This window comes from Artemia franciscana, chromosome 8 (genome assembly GCF_032884065.1).
Source record: "Artemia franciscana chromosome 8, ASM3288406v1, whole genome shotgun sequence".
Lineage (NCBI taxonomy): Eukaryota > Metazoa > Arthropoda > Branchiopoda > Anostraca > Artemiidae > Artemia > Artemia franciscana.
Window position 1 is genome coordinate 30,701,259 of NC_088870.1, and position 27,792 is coordinate 30,729,050.

At 34.4% G+C, this 27,792-nt stretch overlaps 2 long non-coding RNA genes across 2 annotated transcripts; one reads left to right on the plus strand and one right to left on the minus strand.

Moving 5' to 3' along the window:
• The first annotated feature begins 427 nt into the window (after positions 1–427).
• Positions 428–27,682, plus strand: LOC136030290 (uncharacterized). The gene is made up of 3 exons (XR_010618233.1): positions 428–782; positions 18,640–18,795; positions 27,530–27,682. It is a non-coding gene; the product is annotated as an uncharacterized LOC136030290 (long non-coding RNA).
• LOC136030289 (uncharacterized) lies at positions 21,883–27,536 on the minus strand. Its single transcript, XR_010618232.1, has 4 exons — positions 26,868–27,536; positions 24,759–24,899; positions 22,753–22,878; positions 21,883–22,250 (listed from the first exon to the last, which is right to left on the minus strand). It is a non-coding gene; the product is annotated as an uncharacterized LOC136030289 (long non-coding RNA).
• Positions 27,683–27,792: the final 110 nt, after the last annotated feature.

Below are 27,792 nucleotides of genomic sequence, written 5' to 3' on the forward strand. Positions count from 1 at the left end.
AAGAATAAGAGAGAAACTATATATATATATATAAAAGAACTTACATCAAATTGTGAGGATTAAAAACTGAATAATTAAAAACACTTTTTAAAACTTTTTTTAAAAATAGCCCTAGCATCCTTACTTCAACGAAGTTCAACCAGGACTGGTGAAAAGAATGAAATGAGAATATAAGCTCATTCAAACTGAAGAGAATAAAATGATTAGATGCAATTTCTTAAAGCTAATCTTGCTTGTTTAGCAGCCTGTCTCAAAGGCCTTTTCGTAGTTGGTTCAGTACTATTGTAAATCGGTTTAGTAAAATATTTTGTTAGATCATTTTTAATTAAATTTGAGTATAAAGAATTTAGTGAGTATTCCCCCAAGTCCCTGTTCAAAGAAATATTATTATTTATTTTGAGATTAATTTCGATTGAGAAATTAATCTCAAAATAAATAATAATATTTCTTTGAACAGGGACTTGGGGGAATACTCACTAAATTCTTTATACTCAAATTTAATTAAAAATGATCTAACAAAATATTTTACTAAACCGATTTACAATAGTACTGAACCAACTACGAAAAGGCCTTTGAGACAGGCTGCTAAACAAGCAAGATTAGCTTTAAGAAATTGCATCTAATCATTTTATTCTCTTCAGTTTGAATGAGCTTATATTCTCATTTCATTCTTTTCACCAGTCCTGGTTGAACTTCGTTGAAGTAAGGATGCTAGGGCTATTTTTAAAAAAAGTTTTAAAAAGTGTTTTTAATTATTCAGTTTTTAATCCTCACAATTTGATGTAAGTTCTTTTATATATATATATATAGTTTCTCTCTTATTCTTGTATTGTGCTGAAGACGGCCCTTGGACATAGGGCCGAAATATCTACAGAAATAATTTCCACTGTCTTGAAATTTTCCCTATTGTCTCTACGTTGTATTTGTTTGTTATGGAAAGGCAGTGTGGTCTTCGTCGCCAAAAAATTTAGTATAAAGAGCGAGAGGTTGCGGAGGAAAAGCCCTTTTCATATACGGAGTAATTTCTGTTCTTTTTAAGTTTTAATGTTGGTCCTTACTTTCATTTAATAAAAACTTATTTTTTTTATTTAATTTCTGGAGGTTTTTGAATTAATGCATTTTTTTTTTTTTATCTTGGCTCTCCGCACATAAATAATTAAAACGAAATTTGCATATTAATTCTTTTGGCTAAATGGCTTTCTCATATTTTTAATCGGAAGATTTCGAGAAAAACAGAGCGAGGGAGGAGGCCTAGTTGCCCTCCAATTTTTTGATGACATAAAAAGGCAACTAGAACTTTTAATTTTTTACAAACGTTTTCATTAGTAAAAAATATACGTAACTTACGAATTAACTTACGTAATGATCTTCTATATTTGCATGTTTTTATTGCGTGTATGGAGGGGTTCACCCCTCGTTGATACCTCACTCTTTACACAAAAGCTTAAGTTTTGTCCCAATTCCTTAAGTTTGACCTCTGAATCACAATGGCCGTAGAATAAATAATTGAAATTACTAAAAATACTTTAGCGGAAAGAGTGAGGTAATACGAGGAGGTAAACCCTCATATGCGTAATAATTTTTGTTCGTTTTAAGTTTTGATGCTGCTCCTTGCTTTCAGTAGAAACAACTTTTCATTGTTTTTTCAAATAATGCTAGAAAACCCTGCGCCCCCTTCATTGAAGTTCTCTTCCCCCATTAGAAGTTCCTGCACGTAAATATCATCCCACGTAACCCTCCCCCTCAAATTTCCCCCTCCCTAAACCAAAAAAATTCCCCTGATAACGTCTGTACACTTCCCAGCAACCATTACTATATGTAAACACAGATCAAAGTTTGTAACTTGCAGCCCCTCCCACGGGGACTGTGGGGGAGTAAGTTGTCCCCAAAGACATAGTTATTAGGTTATTCAACTATGGTGAATAAAATGGCTGTCTCAGAATTTTGATCTGGTGACTTTGGGGGGAAATGATTGTGGGAGGGGGCCTTGGTGCCCTTCAATTTTTTTGGTCACTTAAAAAGGACACTATAACTTTTAGTTTCCGCTAGAATGAGCCCTCTTGCGACATTCTAGGACAACTGAGTCGATATGATCACCCCTGGGAAAAAAATAAATAAACACGCATCCGTGATCTGTCTTCTGGCAAAAAATGCGAAATTCAACATTTTTGTACATAGGAGCTTGAAACTTCTACAATCTGCCCCCTCCCATCACTTTGGACTATTACAAAGAGCACTAGCCCTGTCAATTTAAGATTGATTGAGCCCTTTTTGAAGTTTCCATAACAAGTTCTTTTATACCAAGTTCTGTGATCTAAAACCAAAGAAAAAGAAAAATACATTACGCCAACATCATTCTTTACTTAGGCAGCGCTATTGTGCTGCCTATGATATTCTGCTTCCTGGGTTGGTGTCAATGAACAGAAGTTGTATGTATTTGGTTTGATTGTTTTCTTTTTATTCTTCAAAGATATTAAAGTACCAAAGACACTAATAGTCAAATGTAGACGAGAATAAGGTAAGAAAAAATATCCAAATGATTTCTCATGTGTTAAAGCTTTTTGTTTTCCAAAATTTTGTATTTATTTACCTCTTCTCTTCAAGCTTTTACTTTCTCCATTCCTACATTTAGAAAATTTGTTTTTAAACCCCATCCCGACTTTTTTTTTTAGTAAGTAAGGGGAATTTTAGATAGTAAGGGAACTAACTATATTAGGAAAAAGATGTGTTTTTCCTTTTTTCTAGGAAATAAATGCTCACAATTGGTCAGTTAAAAAATACACATTTACTGGGCTATGTAACACGCATTTACTGGGCTAATTAAACTGGTAAACAAAATTCAGTTTACCATTCCGTCAATCCAAGAAATAATTTGAACTCAAGCGAAGTGCAAAGGGAACAAATTTGATACTTTTAAAAGCTTCCCAAGTTGTTCTATTGCTCTTTATTGGAAAATCTTCACAGACTTCCACAACAGGTGTCTGTGCGACTGGGAAATTGAGTTTTTATGTGCTGAAAAGTTTGGAGCCCCAGTTAAGTTCGAGTGTTACCATTTTGAAGCGTAGACTATTTTGTTGTTAGAATAAAGTTTCCCTCCACCAGTCTTCTCAAAATTGAAAAAAAACAACATTGTTGCAGAAAATACACATGGGAAATTTTGAAGTTGTTGCATAAAATTAGTTTTAACTTCTATAACCTTTTTTTTGTGGAAAATGTCCACCCCCAGAAGCACTAGTCCACTAACTTGAGCAAAGTTCATCTGGCGTAAGGTATCATTTGATCTTTGATGTGCTTTTCTCCACGTGTTTCAATTTTGAATGAAGGTTAGGATTACCCCCCATAGCCCCCCCCCAAGAATTTGAAAATTACTTTTCTTTGCATTTCCCAGTAAGAAGCTGTTTTTTGGCATTTCTGTTGAAAAAAAAAGAATTGAAAAGCGACAAAACTACCCCCCCCCCCCCGCTAGATATATAAAAATACATTTTACTATACAGAAGATTTTGTGAATTTTCTGACTTTTCCTTTAACAATTTCCCTGTTAAATTGTCAGATGGTGCTTACATCCCACATCTAGCTGAAAACTGCTAAAATTGCATGTTTTGATTTTGGATAGCAGAAATTGAAAACTAAATTTGAAATAAAAATTCCGTTAGGATGTTGACTTACTTGTTTTGAGTTTTCCAGCTTTTTCTTCTACGAGGAAAAGGCGCGTCATGAAGGTCCCTCTGATTCTCTTACACCAATGCCGTGTGTGACTGATACTCGAGTCGTGGGACCTGTTGCTAATACTTGTGCACTCCAGATTCTGTTTATCTTTCCGGCCTAAAAAAAACTGACAGTCACGACTCAAATTTAGCGTTCTGAGGAGTTGTGATCAGTTAAACTAAATACACTACAATTATGGCTGATGCAATACAACCCTCTAAAAGAACAGTAAAAAGAGGTAGAGTCGAGAGTACATCTTAGGTTGCTTAGGAGCTAGAGAGGCGGAGCTGATCAAACTCCTAAGCTAAATGATAGAATACGACCCTCTGAAAAACATTCGGAGTCGAGAGTATCACGTAACATACATAAGAGCAGGAGACTATTAACTAAACAAACTAATCGGACTTATGGAATACGAAACCCCTAGGAAAAGACTCGGAGTTGAGAGTATAGCGCAGCTTGCTTATGAGCTGACGTTGACACAGCTAAACAAACTTCTAATCTGACTAATAGAATACTATCCTCTAGCAAAAGAGTCGTATTCAAAAATATCGCTTAGTTTGCCTAAGAGGTGGAGCCGACAGACATAAACATACGCCTAATCCGACTTATGGTATAATACTCTTTAAAAAAGGAGTCGGATCCGAGCGTATAGCTTAGCCTTCTTAAGACCTGGAAAGGGCCGAATTAAACAAACTCGTAATCCAGATGAAGGATTACCTCACTCAAAAATCAGTCGGAATCGAGAGTATACCCCTGCTGGTTTAGGCACTGGAGTTGGTAGTACTCAAGGCCTCCTTATAGAGTATAGCTTTATTTGACAAGGAAATAATATAAAGTAGAAAGATCAAAAACAGATAAAAGCAAATTAAACACCTAATTTTCAAAACGGCAATACAATATTAATAATGAAGACTTAATCTATTAGCCAAAAAAAGCAAAATTACATACAGAAAACATATAAATTTCGAAAATGACTAATAACAATTTTAAACCTAAAGCTAGTTTATAAAAACGATGAATAATTGTTTCCCTCCTTGTTTGCCGTCCTTTTAGAGTTGACATCTTTTTCAATTGGATCATTTTTCGGCTCATTAGCTTTCGGTTCTTTTGTAAACATTTACACTTTCTTGATGGTCCATTGTTAAGATCCATTTCTTCTTTCTTGTGGACATTTAAATTCATTTTCTTTCTATCTAAAAGCTGCTTCTGCATCATCTTTTCCCACAAGAATCTCCCATAAATGATCTTCATCCATAAATTCATCCCTAAAAAGTCCGCTATAACATTGACCACTAAGAAATTGTGAACTGCACGTTGTAACACCTCTTTCCACAAGACATTTGACTATAACAAAATTATGGTTATATATAGCAGAAAGTAAAGGACACAAATAAAAGCCAGTTTTGATATCGCCACAGCTCAAATGTTTGTCACAGTTCGGTTTTGCCCCTTTGTCCAAAAGAAATTTGACAAGATTTGAATTTTTATATCTTATAGCAATATGTAAAGGTGCATCATTTTCTGCATTCATTGCATCTAGCTTAGCACCAAAATCAATAAGTAACTTACACATGTCAGCACCTCCTTTCTTAGCAGCAAGGTGTAAACACTCCCCGTAGTTTGGATCTGCCCCACGGTCCAAAAGGAAATTGACTAGATTCAAATTATTGGCTTTTATAGCTGTAACTAAAGGTGTTTCACCATATACATTCGTTGCATCTAATTCGGCACCGGAATCAATAAGTAACTTGCACACATCATCTCTTCCCTTCCAAACAGCATGGTGTAAAGGTGTTTGACCACTTACAAATTTTTGGAAGTTATTTTCAAATGGTCCATAGGAGCGGTAACTAGGGTTTGCACCTTTTCCAAGAAGATATCCAACAACTTCCAACGCAGATTTGTTATGCACAGCGTAGATTAAAGGAGTGGCCTTGTTAGAACATACCATTTCTAATTTCGCATTTATTTCCTTGATGGCGTTCAGGTCCTCAAGTTCTCCTATAAAACTGGATTTGTGCAACTTCGGCAGTTCGCCAATATTGTCTTCAAATTTTATCATAGTGTATCTATTTCCTAAACAAACTTTACAACAACATATAACTAGCGTTAATATTTTTGTACTGAGGGTGTGAGCAATGCACTGCTTCATTTATGCTACGAATGGCGTCATTGAGTTTTTAAATGAAGTCACTGACCTTTCTGGTGATGTTAGCTCTAAGAGTAATTTATTTAACGTTCGACTGAAATAAATTTAACTGTGACGTCATACTTGGTTTTGGATTATCTACACAAAAGCTTTTTTCAAAAGTCTCTAATAAATCTTGAACTGTAATATACGCCAAGCTTTTCTTTAGTTTTAAAGGCGTTTCATATCAGTGTAACTGCGTAACTTTTGCTCTCATGATGCTATGGTGACCGTATTGACACTGATCCAAGGCCTTCAACTTTTCGTCGTCTTTAGATTTTTCCTCCAACTGTTGAAACAAATTACCCCACTTTGCAAATGTTTTTGATTCATCTCAACCCCTCAAAGCAAGACCCTGGCGGCCAAGAAAGCAAACAGCGAATAAAATGTACTTCACATGATCTTTATTTCCTTAAACCTCCTGAAATCTGGATTGAAATCAGGCATTTCCCATAGATCTCGAAACATCAGTTCTAACTATCTTAAATTCCGTCCATGCTAACAGACATGGAATTCAAATTGTTCAGCTTGTTTCTGAAAGACTGTATTTTATTGTATCAGATTAACGACGCTTCTTGACTACTATGGTCCCTACGTTGGCCCTGCAGTGCATTGCTGCAGCATGATTCGATCTCTGGGTCCCGTATTACCAAGCTAAGGTCAAATCCACTGCTGCGCCACCACACGACTTCTGAAAGACTGTCAGAGGTGGGGGAATCAATTTCAACTAGTCTGACACTTTGAGTTTGAACAAGATTGCCAGTTTCTTGCACTAAAGTTTCTTCATTTTTCCTTCCGCATATTCACCACACAAAAAATCCAAAGCTTGTTGTCGATTTTTACTCATAGTTTGATTACGAATTAACAAGAGCTGGGATTTTTTAGGTCTTTTCATACTCCTGATAGACATTAAGTAACGAAACTTTGCATTGCTCGTAGCAAGTATTTCTCAGCGTCAATATAAATTCCAATTGATGTCTGTGAAGTGTTTAATAGAGTTTTGAACAGTCTAATGAAGTGTTAGGCTGCTAAGCGAGGTCATATTCAAATTGTCTTTTCATGTTTTGTCAATAGTTATATATTTGTGAGGCTTGGTAGTGACATGCAATCTATTATTACTACTAAAACTGTTACTGCGAACAACTCACCGCACCACCAAGCCGCCTGAAACCAACACAGCTGCGCAGGCTCCTCCATCCCAAACTGTCAAAAAGACTCGGTCTTCACACCCTCCTAAAAATTTCAAATCACTCATAAATATTTCATAACTCCATCCTCCAGCCCCATTTGGGAATGACCAGATTTTCGTATGACTTTAAATGGGTGGCCGACGAGGATCATCTTTGACTTTACAAAACAAACGATAGTTTAAAAGAAAGTTTTTACAATTCGCAAAGAACTGTTCACACAAAAAGCATTCGGTATCGTCCACTAGTATTGGGTATTGTTCGCTTTATATTCAGAAGATTTTCTGATCTCAAGTATCTTTAAGGGGCGTTTTTTTTTCTATATTTACTTAATTGCAACAGCATATCAAATTCCCAGTCAGAATAAGACAAAAAATTAAGATGAATAGAACTCATATTTCAAATATATAAGCAGATTAATTTTTTTAACCTTTATTTTACCCTGCTATGATCATTCATCCCCAGCCCTTAAAACACGAATCAAAGAATAAAGAAAATAGAATTTTCAGATGATTCCATAGGATAAAATAAAAAAGAAGTTTTTCAACTAAGAAGCAGCATAAACATATAAATCAAACATAAAAACTCCTTGGATGTGGGAGGTTGCCAGCCTTTCAACCCATGGCTCCTTAAGTTAACGCTTTTAACTGCTTAAAAAAAGCTTAAACATGTAAATGCAATTTTTTTTTCTTACAAAGAAAAAGGCTGTCGTAATAGGAGATGCACTATTAGCCCACCCCCCGCACCAAAAGTGAAAGTGCGGATTAGAAATATCCCCAGAAGTAAGATATCAGTTTTCATCTCTCCCGCTTCCCCAAAACTCATTTTTTATCATAGACAGCGCTATTGCGCTACCTGTGGATAAAATTTATCCTGAGTGGATCATTTTCTCAACCTTAATTTTTTTTTTTCTTGTGCCATTATTAAACATTTATCGTTGGAGACTGATTGAATTCTTGCAAACACACCCAATTACATTACAACACAGTCATTCAGACAAACTAGATTCAGAAATACCTTTGCTTTGAATACAATCATATCCCACTGGTCGAAGTAACCTTCAAAATCCCCTTACTTTCCAGGGAAATAATAAAAAATCGGTCAAAACTTCTTGGCAAGTGTACTTTCGTAACAAAAAGTTCAATAAAGTGACGTCGAGCAATTCTACAGGCCTCAAAAAATGTTGTTGGAACGAGAAATGCTTGGTCTAGCCAAGGACGTGTTTTCGAGAAGATAGGTGAAATTGCTATTCTAGTTCAAAATTTGGCCTAAGTACTATCGCTACCCCGATCATCTTTGGTTCCTGACGGTTACATAATAGGATAAAGGTGCTGATCATAGCGCTGGTTTAAAATTAAAATTAAACTTAAATATAACTTAAGATAAACTTAAGCAACTAGAGTCGCAGTTTCTTAACCTATCGAGTTTGAACATTCCCAGTCTGTGCAATGAGGTGTATGATGAAAATGGACATTTATATTTGAGTGTTATATCCCAAGAAACTAGGGATGTGAAATCCAGTGATATCCGCGTTTCAAAATTGCCCAATACACTAACAGTTGTAACAGACTTTTATAACTTATGTATCTCCTATATCTTTTTTTTTTAATTCAAAGGTATTCTTTCCCTTTCCGTAACAGTAGTAGTATGCGATAAGATGGCTTAGGCGCTTATGTACGAAGTGATTTTTCTGTTGCTAGTGATTTTTCGTAGCTAGCTGGTCTGCTACCTCGTTGCATTTGATACCTTTGTGGCTAGGGATATGCTGGAACTTGACTTCAATAGGGCTATTTTGGAGACTGATTAATTGATCTCTGATTTTCCTCAGACCTGCATCCATGGCACTCCAATGGGTATTGTATTATCAACGAGCTGAAGGGTATCTTTGGAGTCTGAGAGCAATTATACTCCTTTGGAAGCCAGTAGATTAATACTAATGACCTTAAAATTTATTTTAATACCGATGGTTTTTATGTTCAGTGAATTGTTAACAGATAAAGAGCCACATTTGCTGCCTTTAACTGGGACATCAGCGTAAATTTAGAGAGAATCTTGATGCAAAATTGTCATTTTCTCATGGAAAAGTGCTTGAATTTGGATTGGCAGGTAATTTGTCTTTTGCAACGGTATTCACTCTAGTGAAACACTTGGAGATGACATTTGCCATCCTGGGGGACAAGAAAATGAATGAAATAGGGTTAACCAAGTTTCGAAGATGGGACAAGCTCGTTAAATATTTTCCATGATCTTATAGAAGTCAAATTATACGACATACTAAAGTGAGCTTAAAAATATCATGCTTGTGACCCATAACTTGTATGTTCTTGTAATATTCGATGATCAGAGTATTCCGTCTCTCCAAAATAGAGGGCAGACCGTTTAAGAGTTTTACATTGTTAGAGGGGTACTGAGTATGAAGCCCTATGGCAATTTGATTCCAGTTTGCTGTATTTAGATGAAGTCTCATTGTTGGGGGAACAGGAGTGTATTTTACTGCATGGATTTCGATAAGAGTTGCAGCATGGTCTGACTGAAGATCTAGGACAAGAGAAATTTGGATTTCAGACTCAACCCGTGTTAGACCAATCTGTAAATCAATCGTTGATGAAGCATTATTCATAATATTGCAGTAGGTGGACAGACCTTGGGGAGGTAGAACTGTGAAACTGTTAGAGGTAAGGATAAATTCTTATATGTTCTTACCCGCAATGTTGGAGTGCACGAAATTTTCCCATATAGGGCTATGAGCATTAACGTCACCAAAAATGACAGTGTTTTATCTCTTGCTTCTTCTTCAAGCATGGTTTTAATATCATGACTGCCATTAGGATTGTAAAGGAATTAGACTTTTAAGGGATGTCTATCTTGGAAATTTAAATTCACGCTGACCACATCAATCTCACTTGGGTACTGTCTTGGGGCTATTGCTGAATGCGGTGTATCCTTTTTCATGAGGACTGCCAGTCCCCCTCCTCTCCTTTTGGAAAGTTCTAAGTGTGTTTACCCCCCCCCCCCCCCGCCAGAAAATACCCCAAGCGCTTACCCCCCGCGGAAATTACCCCCTGAAGTCCAACCCCTCCTCTCCCCCGTAAAGCACCCCCATTGGAGAATACCCCCTGAGAATACCCCTTCGCGAAATATACCTCCCTGGAAAATACACCCTCCTGGTAAACACTCCTCTGTAAGAAGCCCCCTTGCAAAATGAGGCTTTCCAAATAAGGAGTTTACGCTCTGTAAAACTCGAGAACAAACCGGTTTCTTTGTTCGTTTCTTTCAGCTTAGCGTGAGACAAGACAAAGGTAAGTGACAGATTAGATGGGAAATATATAATTTGGGCTGTATATTTGCACTTAAGGGGGGTGGGTAAATTATTTGGACAGTTTGAAGTCAGAAAATAATTCTTAGTTCATAATATGCAGAATAATTGAACATAGCACATTTTGCAAGCTTACCTGCTATACTTTACCCTCCAACCCAACTCCATAATTTGCAAATATATAGTCCAAATTTGTTTCTAAAGTAACGAAGAAACCGGTTTGCTCTTGAGTTTTACACATCTTAAACCTGAGTGAGTGGCGTGTAGCCTACTACACAAGTACCTGAATTTTTCATGGGGAGAGAGCTGGATTTCCCAATATTATTTAAAAACGATCGGAAATTATATTTAAAAAACAAGTTTTTTTCAACTGAAAGTTAGGAGCAGCAACAAACCTTGAAACGAAAAGAAATGATTACGTACATGAAAGGGGTTGCCTCCTCCTCAAGACCTCGCTCTTAACGGTAAAGTCTTTTTTTATAGAAATTAGAACAAAGCTTATTATTCCAATATAACGGTCAATGTGTTTCAGAAATCATTTTTAAAGAATTAGGACAAAAAGTCAAAACTTTAGTGTTAATACCTAGGTCTTCCGGATGGGTCGTTACTCCTCCACATCTTGCTCTTTACACTAAAGTTTTGTGGTGCTCTAAAAAAATCTTATTATTATTCTCATTAAAAGAACCTTATGTTTCTGGAGTCGTTCTCAAAGAATCGGGACAATTTTCAAACTTTAACGCAAAGAGCAAGTTGTTAAGGAGGAGTAACCCCCCTCATATACGTGATAATTTGTATTCGTTTTAAATTGTAATGTTGCCCCTTTCTTTCAGTTGAAAAAACTTGTTTCTTAATTTCATTTCTGATCGTTTTTCCTAAACGGCGCCAGGAAACCTGGCTGCGCCTCCACGGATAAATCCCTCGTCCCCATGGATATATTCTTTGGACTAATTCTGGTGAAAAAATGCCCTTAATATCTACAAGTGTAAAATTGAGTCGACAAAAGAAAGCAAGGTATAAGATGAATTACATGTAGAATTTCCGGCAAATTTCCTAAGTTTAAAATTTTTCCCGAAAATTTAATCCCCCCAGTAGAAAGTTCTCGCAGAAAATCCCCAAGAAGAACCCCCCCCCCCCCGAAAAAAATGTATGTAAGTTCCCCAATAACAAATACTATATAATAAAATATTTTATGCAATATATTTATACAATATACAATATAAAATATATTTTTATACAATAAAAATATGTATGTGATTAAATTTGTTTCTTGTATTGCTTTTGCTATTTTTCTTTTGTATTTTACTCCACTTAACCTCTGTTTTGTGAAGTGGGTGATAAATAAATTATTATTATTATTATTATTATTATTATTATTATTATTATTATTATATGTAAACAATGGGGCAAATTTTATAACTTAAAGACCTTTCCCCTGAGGCTTTAGGGGTCATGATATCTGCAAAGGCTTTGGCTGTTCGGCTTTTCAACTGTACTGAACAAATTGACTATCTCAAAATTTTGATCAGACGATTTTGAGGAAAAAGGAGCGTCAGGTGAGCCTAGTCGTTCTCCAGTCTTTTTGGTGTCTTAAAAAGGTCACTAGAACTTTTGATTTCCGTTCGATGGAGTTTTCTCCTGATATTCTAGAACAACTTGGTCAATAAAATCAACCCAGGGAAAAGAAACAGAAAACTAACAAACACATAAACGCGCATCCGTGATCTTTCTTCTGGAAAAGAAAAATCTGCGTTATTTTAGATAACAGCTTGAAACCTCTACAGCAGGTTTCTCCGATACGCTGGATCTGACGTTATCATTTCCATTAATAAATATGACTTTTTGTGATGTTTCCTGTTTTTTCAGACGTTCAAGCGTTCATCCCTATTGAAAATCAACCCTCCCCCAAAACCTTACAAAAGCTATTAACATTTCACTGTGGAAAAGCTGCGCAAATTTTATTCCTTTTCCCTGGGGCTTCAAGGATTATTGCCATCCCTTAAGATATTAAATTTAAAAAACTAGTTTTTTTTACTGAAAGTAAGGAGCGACAAGTAAACGAACAGAAATTATTCCATGTATGAAAGGGGCTGTTCCCTTCTCAACGCCCAACTCTTTACGCTAAAGTTTGACTCTTTCTCTCAATTCTACTTTATTAAACAGTAAAAATCTTTAGCGTAAATAACAGGGCGTTGAAAAGAGAACAGCCCCTTACTTTCAGTTAAAAAACTAGTTTTTTTCATTTAATTTCTGAACGTTTTTGAATTAATGCATGTTTGATTTTGGCTCTCCGCACATAAATTATTAAAATGAAATTTGCATACTGATTCTTCGTTTGGCTAAATGGCTTTCTCTTAGTTTTCTTAGAAATTCCGGCAAATTTCCTAAGTTTAAAAATTTCCCTGAAATCCCCCCCCCCCAAACAAAAATGTATGTAAGTTCCCCAATAACAAATACTATATAATAAAATATTTTATACAATATATTTATACAATATACAATATAAAATGTATTTTTATACAATAAAAATATGTATGTGATTAAATTTGTTTCTTGTATTACTTTTGCTATTTTTCTTTTGTATTTTACTCCACTTAACGTCTGTTTTGTGAAGTGGGTGATCAATAAATTATTATTATGATTATTAGTATTATATGTAAACAATGGGGCAAATTTTATAACTTAAAGACCATTCCCCTGAGGCTTTAGGGGTCATGATATCAGAGGCGCCATTTTACGCTATTTGCTATTAATAATTGTAAATTTTAAAAGTAGGTTAGATTCATAATAAAAGTCTCAAGTTCTGTCAAATGCCCCATGCTCACCCCAAGATTTGGCCCAAATGGCGCCTCTGCATGATATCTGCAATGGCTTGGCTGTTCGGCTTTTCAACTGTACTGAACAAATTGACTATCTCAAAATTTTGATCAGACGATTTTGAGGAAAAAGGAGTGCCAGGTGGGCCTAGTCGTTCTCCAGTCTTTTTGGTGTCTTAAAAAGGTCACTAAAACTTTTGATTTCCGTTCGAAGGAGTTTTCTCCTGATATTCTAGGACAACTTGGTGTCCTATGATATGGTGTCCTTGGTGTCCATAAAATCAACCCAGGGAAAATAAACAAAAATCTAACAAATACATAAACGCGCATCCGTGATCTTTCTTCTGGAAAAAAAAATACGCGTTATTTTAGATAACAGCTTGAAACCTCTACAGCAGGTTTCTCCGATACGCTGGATCTGACGTTATCATTTCCATTGATAAATATGACTTTTTTGTGATGTTTCCTGCTTTTTTCAAAAAATAGGTAAATTTTATCAGGCTTGAAACCTTTGATAGTTAAAACATATATATTTGAAATCAGCAACATATTCCGATTCTTCCAAGAACTGCTTGAACACCGTTAATTTCATTTAACTCAATCAAAATACAAATAAGGTCCTCGGCATGGAATGAACACAGCGTTATAGAATGGTAGGAAAAGTCTTTTTACTTTTTCAAAAGTAGCCAAAACATTGATGCCAGTTCTCAATCAGTATTCAAGCACGTAAAAAACTTTCGGATACAAATTGAGACTACATGTTACGTTATATATTTTCTATTACCTTGCCGTAGAAATGTTATTGTAACATGCTAGATGGATGTTTAATGGCTCAATTTTAAGTTCCTTGTCGTATCAATCTAGTTTCTGTAAGCTTATCCAAGTAGTGTCAACATAAAGTGCTATAATTATTTTTAAAATTAGCATTTTTTTTTTTTTGTCATTATAGAGTCCAAAAGCATTAATAAAATGAGTTTTTATTGAATATAAAAGCTGCATGGAATATTAACATAACAAGATAAAACTTACACAAGCAAGATTTGTACATTTAACTTGATTTTCTACACATCATGACTGCAGCCACAGCAGAACCTTGTAAAAAAGAGCCCTATCACATAGTAGAAGTCTATACTTGAATCAAATTACGTAATAGAAAATTCCAAAACAATATCAAATTTAATCCTTTTAACTTAAAAAAGTAATCTGATTATAGGAGTTAACTCTTTAATAGAAAGTGAATGAATTGCTAATGGCAATGAATAGACACAAATTTTAAAACTGATTGGAGACAGCGTTCACCCCCTCCCCGCCTAACCTGGAGAGAGAAGCTTGGATGCTAAGCATACATATAAAAAATATATATCATCAATAAATATATTGTTGACAAAAAGTTTAGTTTACTTTCCGGCAAATAAAACGCTAAAAGCGAAAAAAGTAGACTTGTTCGTTAATTAATTTTTGTTAAATAAAACGAACCTCTAACCTTTTTTCTTCTATTCAGAAAGAATCTTATTTTAATTTGTTTTTGTCCAACACCCCACTACTGAAAATAAAAAAATGGACTCTGCTGAAATATAGGTTCACTTGTTGAACACAATGCTAGAAAACCAGTGAGATTGTACTTAGCAGAGTTTCCCGTATTCTTTATGTTATGTTAGATTGTAAAGCAGGAACAGCGTAAGCAAAGCAGGACTTGTCTTAAATAAGCGGATTTCCTATCTGGGCCTTCTCAGAATTAAGAGTGATAAAATACCCCTCAGAATTCTTATCTATAAAAACAGTTGCACACATTTCGTGATAATTTACAGGGAGATAGGACATAAGACCAATTACAGCGAATTACAAAAAAGTCCTTGTATATTGTAAGACCTATTATAACAAAACTGACTTAATTTTTTTTTTGTCAATCACTTAAGCTTGACTTATCTTGTTTCGTCTAGTTTGTTTTGCATAATGAAAAAAAAACAACAGCAAAATTTAATTAACAATAACAAAGTTTTTTTATAAGTGAAGAGAAAATCAATACAAAACCAAAACTACCGCTTCTTAACACATCAAATAAGCCGACTAGCGATACTTGCTTAATTTGATGCCTATCGCAGGTATTTTGATGACAAATATGAATAGATGGTGGCTAGGTAGTATTTGAAATATGTACTTGCCTCTTGAACTTGCCTCATAGCTCAAAATTATCAATACAAGGGCAAGGCAGCATTCAAGATTTTTTTTTTTCGGAGGGGTTTTTAAAAAATGATGTCCTTTCAAGGGGTTTAAACAAAAAATGCTCAAAAACGCATAAGAAATTCGTCTATATTCATTTTTGTTATGTTTTTACGAGTCGGGAAAGCATTCCAGGGGGGATTCAAACCCCTAAGTTTCCTCCTGGATACGACCTTAACTATGGGCAATAATAAGACTTCTGACGTTTCAGTCTATCTTTTTTTTCAGTCATCTATTTTTTTAAAGAATATTAGCTGAGGAATTGAATTGTACTATTCTTTTGTTATTGCAATGTTTCCATCAAAAGAACCTACAGAACGAAATGTTACCATCTATAGCAGACTTCACCAAATCTGCTTTTTTTCACCCACTTATTTTATCCCTATTTACTAATTTATTTGACTATTCTTTAATTTACTAAAAAAGTTCTTGGTTATGTTAATTCTGCACTTCAAATTAATGTACCTTTAGTCAGCTGTTAGTTAGAAACTTTTGGTTTTAGTTGCTTCAGACAGATGTTGATATATTTTGTCAAGGAAAAAACAGACTGATATACTTTTAGAATACTTGAACAACAATTTGATACACTACAAGTTACAACTATTGATACTACTATTATTTTACTACTATTTTATCACTATTACTAAAACAATTAACCACTATTACCAGTATTTACCAGTAACTATTTACTAATGTACCACAAAATAGTATTTAGTACTTATTCATTACCATATAACTTATTATGATCTTTCATTAGCAATCACTTAGAAAGTTAGAAACTTTACGCTATAGTAATTTCTGAAAGAAGGAGTTATGTGTCTCAAGGGAAAACGTCCAAGGGACTTTTCAATGCTTAAACTGTTTCTACTACATATTTCTAGCTTACTATTATTTTTACTGTAACTGTAATAATTTTAAAATGGTTATTTTGCAAGGATTTAAGAGTTTAACTTGAATTACAGAATTATTTCAAATTTTATAGACTTAACGAAGATAGAATCTGAAAAATGTGAACGGTATAAAAATTTAAAATATTTTTTTTTTAATCAGACAAATAAATTTGTATATTTTGTAAATATGTTAACAAAAATTTAATAAATTCTATAAATATATTTACGATTTGATTCAGAACCGCTACCGCTGTTGCTGCTGCTGCTTGATCTGTTACTTGAAGAATCACTTGTTGATGACAGTCTTGAAAGACCAGTGACTTTTTATCCTAATTTATTCATTTCTGATTGTACCTCAGATTTTCCAACTGTAAAAAAATTACATGGATTTAGTGGGAATTTACAGAGAGGAAGGACAAAAGACCTATTATGGCAAAGCAAAACAAGGCCCTAGAATAACGTAGACCATATTATAAAAAAAAACTGACGTTGAATTTTGCGTGTCAATCACTTAAGCTTGACTTATGTCGTTTTGTCAAGTTTGTTTTGCATAATGAAAAACAAACAGCTAAATTAATTAATAATTACGAAGTTTTTATGATAGAAGTGAAGAGAAAATAGAAACAAAACCAAAATTACTGCTTCTTAGAATATCAAATAAGGCGACTAGCGATACTTCTTTATATTTGTGTAATAACAATGTTATAACAACGTTTAACAATAGTAATAACTCAAACAATTACTATAATAAAGTGCATTAAAATCCTTTAACGAATATATAAAGAAAGAAAGGTAAGAGAAGGAAAACAAAGAAAAAGGAACAACGAAAAAAGAAGTAAACTTAATATCTGATTTAGTAAACCCTTAGAACGTGTAGACCAGTGCCACAGTAATTTATGTGAGGATGAGGAAAAAACAAATAAAATACATAAGAATCCTTATCTTTGAACGTTACTTGTTCAATCTCTGATGCATTACATCACCTGATGGATCTTATAAATGGTGTACTCAAAGTTTTAAATTGCTGTTAGTCATTTTCAAAATTTATATGTTTTCTGTTTGTAACTTTGCTTTTTTTGGCTAATAGATTAAGTCTTCATTATTAATATTGTATTGCAGTTTTGACATTTAGGTGTTTAATTTGCTTTATCTATTTTTCATCTTTCTACACTATATTATTTCCTTGTCAAATTAAACTATACTCCATAAGTAGGCCTTTAGTACTACCAACTCCAGCGTCTAAACAAGCTAGGCTATACTCTCGATTCCAACTCTTTTTTAGAGTGAAGTATTCCTTCATCTGGGTTACGACTTTGTTTAGTTCGGCCCTTTACAGCTCTTAAGAAGGCTAAGCTATACTCTCGGTTCTGACTCCTTTTTCAAAGGGTATTATACCATAAGTCGGGTTAGGCGTATGTTTAGGTCTGTCGGCTCCACCTCTTAAGCAAACTAAGCGATATCTTTGAATGCTCTTTTGCTAGAGGATAGTATTCTATTAGTCAGATTTGGAGTTTGTTTAGCTGTGTTAACTTCAGCTCATAAGCAAGCTATGCTATACTCTCAACTTCGAGTCTTTTCCTAGAGGTTAATATTCCATAAGTCGGATTAGTTTGTTTAGTTCATAGTCTCCTGCTCTTATGTATGTTATGTTATACTCCCGACTCCGAATCTCTTCCTAGGGGTTAGCATTCCATAAGGTGGATTAGGAGTTTGTTTAGATAGGTAGGTAGGTAGGTATGCGTTTATTTCATCCAAAAGAGTACTAAAATTGCACCTAAAATCAATAATATGCTGCTCAATTTAGAGACCTAAAATGTCCCTGTTCAGCAGCAAAACAACAACATATAAATCACAACTATTCATTCAAAATAAAAGAAATACGCAAAGAAAGAAAGAAAAAATAAATAAACGAAACACTATGCAATCTCTGAACACCCATCTCTCCTCTTAAAAAAAAATGTTTAACCAATATAATTTACAATTTATTCAAAAAGTGATTTTTTGTTCTTGCTTTAAATAACATAAGGTTTTCAGACCACCTAGCAATCTCTGGAATGGAGTTCCAAATATCAACACCTACATGTTTAATCATAAGCCCAGATCTCGTTGTATGCCTGATTTCACTAGTAAATTGTTCAGTTCCTTGTAGAATAATCGTGATAATTTGAATTACATCGATAAAAACTTCTAAAATAAACTTCTAAATAAAAAACTAAATAAAAACTTCTAAATAAACTTCTAAAAACTTCTGTATTTAGTTTAACTGATTCAACTCCTAAGAACGCTAAGTTTGAGTCGTGACTGTCAGTTTTTTTAGGCCGGAAAGATAAATAGAATCTTGAGTGCACAAGTATTAACAACAGGTCCCACGACTCAAGTATCAGTCACACATGGCATTGGTGTAAGAGAATCAGAGGGACCTTCATGACGCGCCTTTTCCTGGTAGAAGAAAAAGCTGGAAAACTCAAAACAAGTAAGTTAACATCCAAACGGAATTTTTATTTCAAATTTAGTTTTTAATTTCTGCTATTCAAAATCAAAACATGTAATTTTAGTATTTTTCATCTAGATGTGGGATGTAAGCACCATCTGACAATTTACCAGGGCACATGTTAAAGGAAAAGTAAGAAAAGCAGGCGCATCAATTCACAAAAACTTCTGTATAGCAAAATGTATTTTTATATATCTAGCGGGGGGAGGCGGGGTAGTTTTGTCGTTTTTCGATTCTTTTTTCCCAACAGAAATGCCGAAAAACAGTTCCACTGGGAAATTCAAATAAAATTAATTTTCATATTTTTTTTTTTTTGGGGGGGGGGGTTTAAAGTAAAAGTAATTTTATGCTACAATTTGAAAATTTCCCATGTGTAGTTTTTGCAAGAATGTTGTTTTTTTGTTTATTTTCAAAATTGAGAAGACTGGTGGAGGGAAGCTTTATTCTAACAACAAAATAGTCTACGCTTTAAAATGGTGACACTCGAACTTAACTGGGGATTCATGTTTTTCAGCACATAAAAACTAAATTTCCCAGTCACACAGATACCTGTTGTGAAAGTCTGTGAAGATTTTCCCATAAAGAGCCATAGACCGACTTGGGAAGTTTTAAAAAAGTATCAAATTTGTTCCCTTTGCACTTCGCTTGAGTTCAAATTATTTTTTTGATTGACGGAATTGCAAGCCGCATTTTGTTTATCAGTTTAATTAGCACAGTAAAGGTGTGTTACATAGCCGAGTAAATGTGTGTTTTTTAACTGGCTAATTGTGAGTATCTATTTCCTTTTCACATAGATTGGCAATATTATTAATTTTGCTACTTTCATCAAAAGCTTACGACCCTGAGATGCAAGACAGAGAATTTCAATTTTTGAAGCGGCAAATAACGCCCTTTTACCCACCGCTACCCTCAAGCAATAGAAAAAAGGAAAAACACGTCTTTTTCCTAATATTCCTTCCCTTTCTTACTAAAAAAAAAGTCGGGAGGGGTTTAAACACAAATTTTCTAAATGCAGGAATTGAAAAAGTAAAAGCTTGAAGAGAACAGGTAAATAAATACAAAATTTTGAAAAACAAAAAGCTTTAACACATTAGAAATCATTTGGATATTTTTTTTCTTTATTCTCGTCTAAATTTGATTATTAGTGTCTTTGGTACGCTAATATCTTTGAAGAATAAAAACAAAACAATCAAACCAAATACATACAACTTCTGCTCATTGACACCAACCAAGGAAGCAGAATATCATAGGCAGCGCAATAGCGCTGCCTAAGTAAAGAATGATGTTGGCGTAATGTATTTTTCTTTTTTTTTGGTTTTAGACCGCGAAACTTGGTATAAAAGGAGTTGTTATGGAAACTTCAAAAAGAGCTCAATCGATTTGAAATTGACAAGGCTAGTGCTCTTTGTAATAGTCTAAAGTGATGGGGGGCATATAGCCCCCCCCATGTTCATCATTTCCCCGAACACATCCAATCAAAATTTTGAAATGGCCCTTTCGTTCAGCTTAGTTGAAAGGTCATGAAATTATGTCTTTGAGGATGACAAACTCTCCCCCCCCCCCACAACCCTCGGGGCAAGGGTTGTGAGTTATGCCCTAGGGGCATATAAGGTTTTTATAGAAGGTGTGGTATAAACTTTGGAGGGGGCTCAATGGATTGATAATCAGAAGTTCTATTGCCAAATTTAAGAATCAAAGTGATCAGAGAGCAACTTTCTCTCCCCCACTTTTCCACACACACAAACATCGTGCTTTTCCCAAATGTACCATGTAGAATTTTGAGATTTTCATTTCGTTCAGAATAGTCCAAAGGTCATATGACAAGGCTTTTGGAGTTGAAACAAACCCCCAGAGCCTGGGGGCAAGGGTTGAAATTTATGGCCCTAGGGCATTTAAGGTTTTTTAGAAGGGATGGTTGTATAAGCTTTAAAGGAGGCTCATTTGGTAGAAAATTGGAAGGTATAGTTCCCTTACGGTTCAAAATTTATAGAGGGCAACTAGCCCCCCCCCTCCGACTACCCCTTTTCACCGAACGCAGCAGATTGTAATTGTTAGACAGTCACTTTGACCAAAATAGACCAAAACACATATAACAATGCCTTCAGGGGTGACACTACCCCAAGAGCCCCGGGGCAAGGTTTTTAAGTTATGTCCTGGGGTCACATAAGGTTTAGTATGGAATGGGTTGCCAAAAATACATGATATTGGTCTCATTTGATTTGTATATAAAAGTTATAGTATCCCCTTTTAAGAGTCAAAAGGATTTGAGAGCAACCAGCTCCCCCCCCAGAAAAAAACAATCCAAACAAAATTATTGAATAGCGATTTTGGTCAGAGTAGTTGAAGTGTATGTATATTATGTCTTTGAGGAACCCCCCCCCCCTCCAAGCCTTGGAGTAAAAGTTTGTAAGTTATGCCCTGGGGTATATAAGGTTCATAGAGAAAGGGTAGTCGTATATACTTTTAAGGTGGCTTATTGGATTGGTAATCAGAAGTTCTAGTGCGTTTTTTGACGGTCAAAGGGATCAGAGGGTAGCTACCACCCTCCCTCCCACCTCCCCCACACATACGTCGTGTTATTTCGAAACATATTCAATAAATATTTTGAGATAGCAATTTTATTCCAAATAGTCTAAAGATCATATAGCAAGGCTTTTGGGGTAAATACAGACCCCCAGGGTCTGGGGCAAGGGTTGTATTTATGGAAGGGGTGGTTGTACAAACTCTAGAGATTGCTCATTTGGTTGTAAATTGTAAGTTCTGAATCTGAAAATTGGAAGTAAAAATTCTACTGCTGTGACTACTATTACAACTATAACTAAGGTTACGAAGGTGAAACTTTCAGAGGAGATTTAGGGGGAAGGCAAACTGAATCGAAACCCGTCATCTGTATGTAGGTTGTCAAAAGGGTATATGAGCAATATCAATAACAGTTTTGCGTGCGAAATTGAAACTTACAAGGCTTGTTGTAGGGGATGTTGAACTAACCAAAATTCCTCGTATCCTGAACAAAATGTATTTGAACAATTTTTATCTTTTTTTTTGTAAATAAGCACTAAAACTAAAATCCTGATGATAGAAACCCCGTAACTAAAATCCTGATGACAGTGTCGCACTAAGCTTAATATAGCTGTTTTTATTTTTATGATAATATATACTTTATTGACAACAATGCTTGAGGTGTGGTATTTTGGCACACCGCTATTAACATTATTAGTAATTGGATTTGTTCTTACCTTTAGTTGCATTACAGGAAACAATAAGAGTTGCTTGACCAATAGTTCGAGTCTGTAATGCCATTGGTCAAATACTTGCAGCGGGCAGGCCAATGGGCGTTCTTTTATTTTGAAGAGGAAATCCCTTTGAGGTCAACTGCTGCACTGGCGCTGATAAAAGCAGAGACAAAAATAGCAGCATTGCATCGTTTTATGACTATTCTATCAAAACAAATAAATTAGAATTTGCAAACATAAATTTTAGAGTAAATAGTATGCTACTACTATTACAAACAATGCATTGCAGAACCTAGCCGCCTGAGGTAAACACAGCTACCTAGGCCCCTTTATCCCGATCTATTTAAAGCCGCCCTCTTTACGTCCCCCAAGAAGTTTCCATTTCCCTTAAATATTTTCTTATGACATCTCCCGCTTCATTCAACGACATCCTGTTTTTCGTTTATTCTTGGACATTTGGCCGACAAGGACTATTTTGACTGTATAGACTATGCCAAGGAATACGGGAAACATATAGCTGGGCATAAGAAATGTCGGCTTCATTATGTTCACAGTAAAACATTCATTATGTTTACAATTCTAAAAAAGTGCCCAACTTGTCCCGTTCCTGCTCCGTTTTCGCTAGGCCCCCAACTGATGACAGAAAGAATTTTGTCCAAAACATTATATCCGTGAGAAGTAAAGAAGATTTATTTATTTCAATTACCTTTGGTGGTTGCAGTGGCCTCTTGATCCTCACTTTGGAAATCGTCTGAATCAGAATCACTGCTGCTATCGCTGTTAGAGCTGCTTCTTGACCCACTACTTGAAGATTCACTTGTTGAACACAATGCTAGAAAACCAGTGAGATTGTACTTAGCAGAGTTTCCCGTATTCTTTATGTTATGTTAGATTGTAAAGCAGGAACAGCGTAAGCAAAGCAGGACTTGTCTTAAATAAGCGGATTTCCTATCTGGGCCTTCTCAGAATTAAGAGTGATACAATACCCCTCAGAATTCTTATCAATAAAAACAGTTGCACATATTTCGTGATAATTTACAGAGAGGTAGGACATAAGACCAATTACAGCGAATTACAAAAAAGTCCTTGTATATTGTAAGACCTATTATAACAAAACTGACTTAATTTTTTTTTGTCAATCACTTAAGCTTGACTTATCTTGTTTCGTCTAGTTTGTTTTGCATAATGAAAAAAAAAACGACAGCAAAATTTAATTAACAATAACAAAGTTCTTTTTATAAGTGAAGAGAAAATCAATACAAAACCAAAACTACTGCTTCTTAACACATCAAATAAACCGACTAGCGATACTTGCTTTATTTGATGCCTATCGCAGGTCATCATTTTGATGACAAATATGAATAGATGGTGGCTAGGTAGTATTTAAAATATGTACTTGCCTCTTGAACTTGCCTCATAGCTCAAAATTATCAATACAATGGGCAAGGCAGCATCCAAGATTTTTTTTTTCGGAGGGGTTTTTAAAAAATGATGTCCTTTCAAGGGGGTTACACAAAAAAAAAGCTCAAAAACGCGTAAGGAATTCGTCTATATTCATTTTTGTTATGTTTTCACGAGTCGGGAAAGCATTCCAGGGGGGATTCAAACCCCATAAGTTTCCTCCTAGATACGACCTTAACTATGGGCAATAATAAGACTTCTGGAGTTTATATTAAGGTTGATTAACTCTTGATATCGAATATTGCTTGAGTATGTTTCTTCAATTAAAATCGGTATCGGCCCTGGGGGATCGAATCAGTCAACTTTCTATTTTATGTGGATTTTTTAACTAACTTCCTGAACTTCGTTACATCATTCCCCCTAAATTTATTTTTTTAAAGAATATTAGCTGAGGAATTGAATTGTACTATTCTTTTGTTATTGCAATGTTTCCATCAAAAGAACCCACAGAACAAAATGTTACCATCTATAGCAGACTTCAGCAAATCTGGTTTTTTTCACCCACTTATTTTATCCCTACTTATTAATTCATTTGACTTTTTTTAATTTACAAAAAAAGTTCTTGGTTTTGTTAATTCTGCACTTCAAATTAATGTATCTTTAGTCAGCTGTTGGTTAGAAACTTTTGGTTTTAGTTGCTTCTGACAGATGTTGATATATTTTGTCAAGGAAAAAACAGACTGATATACTTTTAGAATACTTGAACAACAATTTGATACACTACAAGTTACAACTATTGATACTGCTATTATTTTACTACTATTTTATCACTATTACTAAAACAATTAACCACTATTACCATTATTTACCAGTAACTATTTACTAATGTACCACAAAATAGTATTTAGTACTTATTCATTACCATATAACTTACTATGATCTTTCATTAGCAATCACTTAGAAAGTTAGAAACTTTACGCTATAGTAATTTCTGAAAGAAGGAGTTATGTGTCTCAAGGGAAAACGTCCAAGGGACTTTTCAATGCTTAAACTGTTTCTACTACATATTTCTAGCTTACTATTATTTTTACTGTAACTGTAATAATTTTAAAATGATTATTTTTGGAAGGATTTAAGAGTTTAACTTGAATTACAGAATTATTTCAAATTTTATGGACTTAAGGAAGATAGAATCTGAAAAATGTGAACGGTATAAAAATTTAAAATATTTTTTTTTTAATCAGACAAATAAATTTGTATATTTTGTAAATATGTTAACAAAAATTTAATAAATTCTATAAATATATTTACGATTTGATTCAGAACCGCTACCGCTGTTGCTGCTGCTGCTTGATCTGTTACATGAAGAATCACTTGTTGATGACAGTCCTGAAAGACCAGTGACTTTTTATCCTAATTTACTCATTTCTGATTGTACCTCAGATTTTCCAACTGTAAAAAAATTGCGTGGATTTAGTGGGAATCTACAGAGGGGAAGGAAAAAAGACCTATTATGGCAAAGCAAAACAAGGCCCTAGAATAACGTAGACCATATTATAAGAAAAACTGACGTTGAATTTTGCGTGTCAATCACTTAAGCTTGACTTATGTCGTTTTGTCAAGTTTTTTTTGCATAATGAAAAACAAACAGCTAAATTAATTAATAATTACGAAGTTTTTATGATAGAAGTGAAGAGAAAATAGAAATAAAACCAAAATTACTGCTTCTTAGAATATCAAATAAGGCGACTAGCGATACTTCCTTATATTTGCGTAATAACAATGTTATAACAACGTTTAACAATAGTAATAACTCAAACAATTACTATAATAAAGTGCATTAAAATCCTTTAAGGAATATATAAAGAAAGAAAGGTAAGAGAAGGAAAACAAAGAAAAAGGAACAACGAAAAAAGAAGTAAACTTAATATCTGATTTAGTAAACCCTTAGAACGTGTAGACCAGTGCCACAGTAATTTATGTGAGGATGAGGAAAAAACAAATAAAATACTTAAGAATCCTTATCTTTGAACGTTACTTGTTCAATCTCAGATGCATTACATCACCTGATGGATCTTATAAATGGTGTAATCAAAGTTTTAAATTGCTGTTAGTCATTTTCAAAATTTATATGTTTTCTGTTTGTAACTTTGCTTTTTTTGGCTAATAGATTAAGTCTTCATTATTAATATTGTATTGCAGTTTTGACATTTAGGTGTTTAATTTGCTTTATCTATTTTTCATCTTTCTACTTTATATTATTTTCTGGTCAAATTAAGCTATACTCCATAAGTAGGCCTTTAGTACTACCAACTCCAGCGTCTAAACAAGCTGGGCTATACTCTCGATTCCAACTCTTTTTTAGAGTGAAGTATTCCTTCATCTGGATTACGACTTTGTTTAGTTCGGCCCTTTACAGCTCTTAAGAAGGCTTAGCTATACTCTCGGTTCTGACTCCTTTTTCAAAGGGTATTCTACCATTAGTCGGGTTAGGCGTATGTTTAGGTCTGTCGGCTCCACCTCTAAAGCAAACTAAGCGATATCTTTGAATCAGACTCTTTTGCTAGAGGATAGTATTCTATTAGTCATATTTGGAGTTTGTTTAGCTGTGTCAACTTCAGCTCATAAGCAAGCTATGCTATACTCTCAACTTCGAGTCTTTTCCTAGAGGTTAATATTCCATAAGTCGGATTAGTTTGTTTAGTTCATAGTCTCCTGCTCTTATGTACGTTATGTTATACTCCCGACTCCGAATCTCTTCCTAGGTGTTAGCATTCCATAAGGTGGATTAGGAGTTTGTTTAGGTAGGTAGATAGGTAGGTAGGTAGGTATGCGTTTATTTCATCCAAAAGAGTACTAAAATTGCACCTAAAATCAATAATATGCTGCTCAATTTAGGGACCTAAAATGTCCCTGTTCAGCAGCAAAACAACAACATATAAATCGCAACTATTCATTCAAAATAAAAGAAATACGCAAAGAAAGAAAGAAAAAAAAATAAATAAACGAAACACTATGCAATCTCTGAACACCCATCTCTCATCTAAAAAAAAAATGTTTAATCAATATAATTTACAATTTATTCAAAAAGTTATTTTTTATTCTTACTTTAAATAACATAAGGTTTTCAGACCACCTAGCAATCTCTGGAATGGAGTTCCAAATATCAACACCTACATGTTTAATCATAAGCCCAGATCTCGTTGTATGCCTGATTTCACTAGTAAATTGTTCAATTCCTTGTAGAATAATCGTGATAATTTGAATTACATCGATAAAAACTTCTAAAATACTGAGGAGACAATCCATTTAAAACCTGGGATACAAAATTTAAAATCTGCTGAGACTTAATAAAATCAATGTTGAAAACATCTAAATCTCTAAAACAATCTCTAGTACTACCATACGCAAGATACTCACCCAAACTTCTAATTGCGTTATTCTGCATAATCTGGATCCTTTTCACATGACTAGAAAAATTGCTTGCATACAATGGACAACCATACACTAGATAAGGATGAAAAATTGAATAATAAATGGCTTTCAGAACATGTAGATGAAATTTTTTTTTTATGAAATCTTCTTAAAATACCAACTCCACGAGCCAATTTTGAAGATAAAACTTTGCAATGATGAATCCAACTAAAATTTACATCAAAATAAAATCCTAGATATTTACACTGAAAAACCTGACTAATGGAAACACCTAGTAAAAGAATACTATGACAATTATTTGCAACTTAATCAATACGACTAAAAATCATACAATTAGTCTTCTCAATATTCACTGCAAGAAAACTATGCTTTGAGAACTGAGAACTTTGTGCTCTTATGTATGTTATGTTATACAATCGACTCCGAATGTTTTTCAGAGGGTCGTATTCTATCATTTAGATTAGGAGTTTGATCAGCTCTGCCTCTCTAGCTCCTAAGCAAGCTAAGATGTACTCTCGACTCTGCCTCTTTTTCACTGTTCTTTTAGAGGCTTGTATTGCATCAGCCATAATTGGAGTGTATTTAGTTTAACTGATTCTAACTCCTAAGAACGCTAAGTTTGAGTCGTGACTGTCAGTTTTTTTTAGGCCGGGAAGATAAATAGAATCTTGAGCGCACAAGTATTAAAAACAGGTCCCGCGACTCAAGTATCAGTCACGCATGGCATTGGTGTAAGAGAATCAGAGGAACCTTCATGACGCGCCTTTTCCTGGTAGAAGAAAAAGCTGGAAAACTCAAAACAAGTAAGTTAACATCCAAACGGAATTTTTATTTCAAATTTAGTTTTCAATCTCTGCTATTCAAAATCAAAACATGTAATTTTAGTATTTTTCATCTAGATGTGGGATGT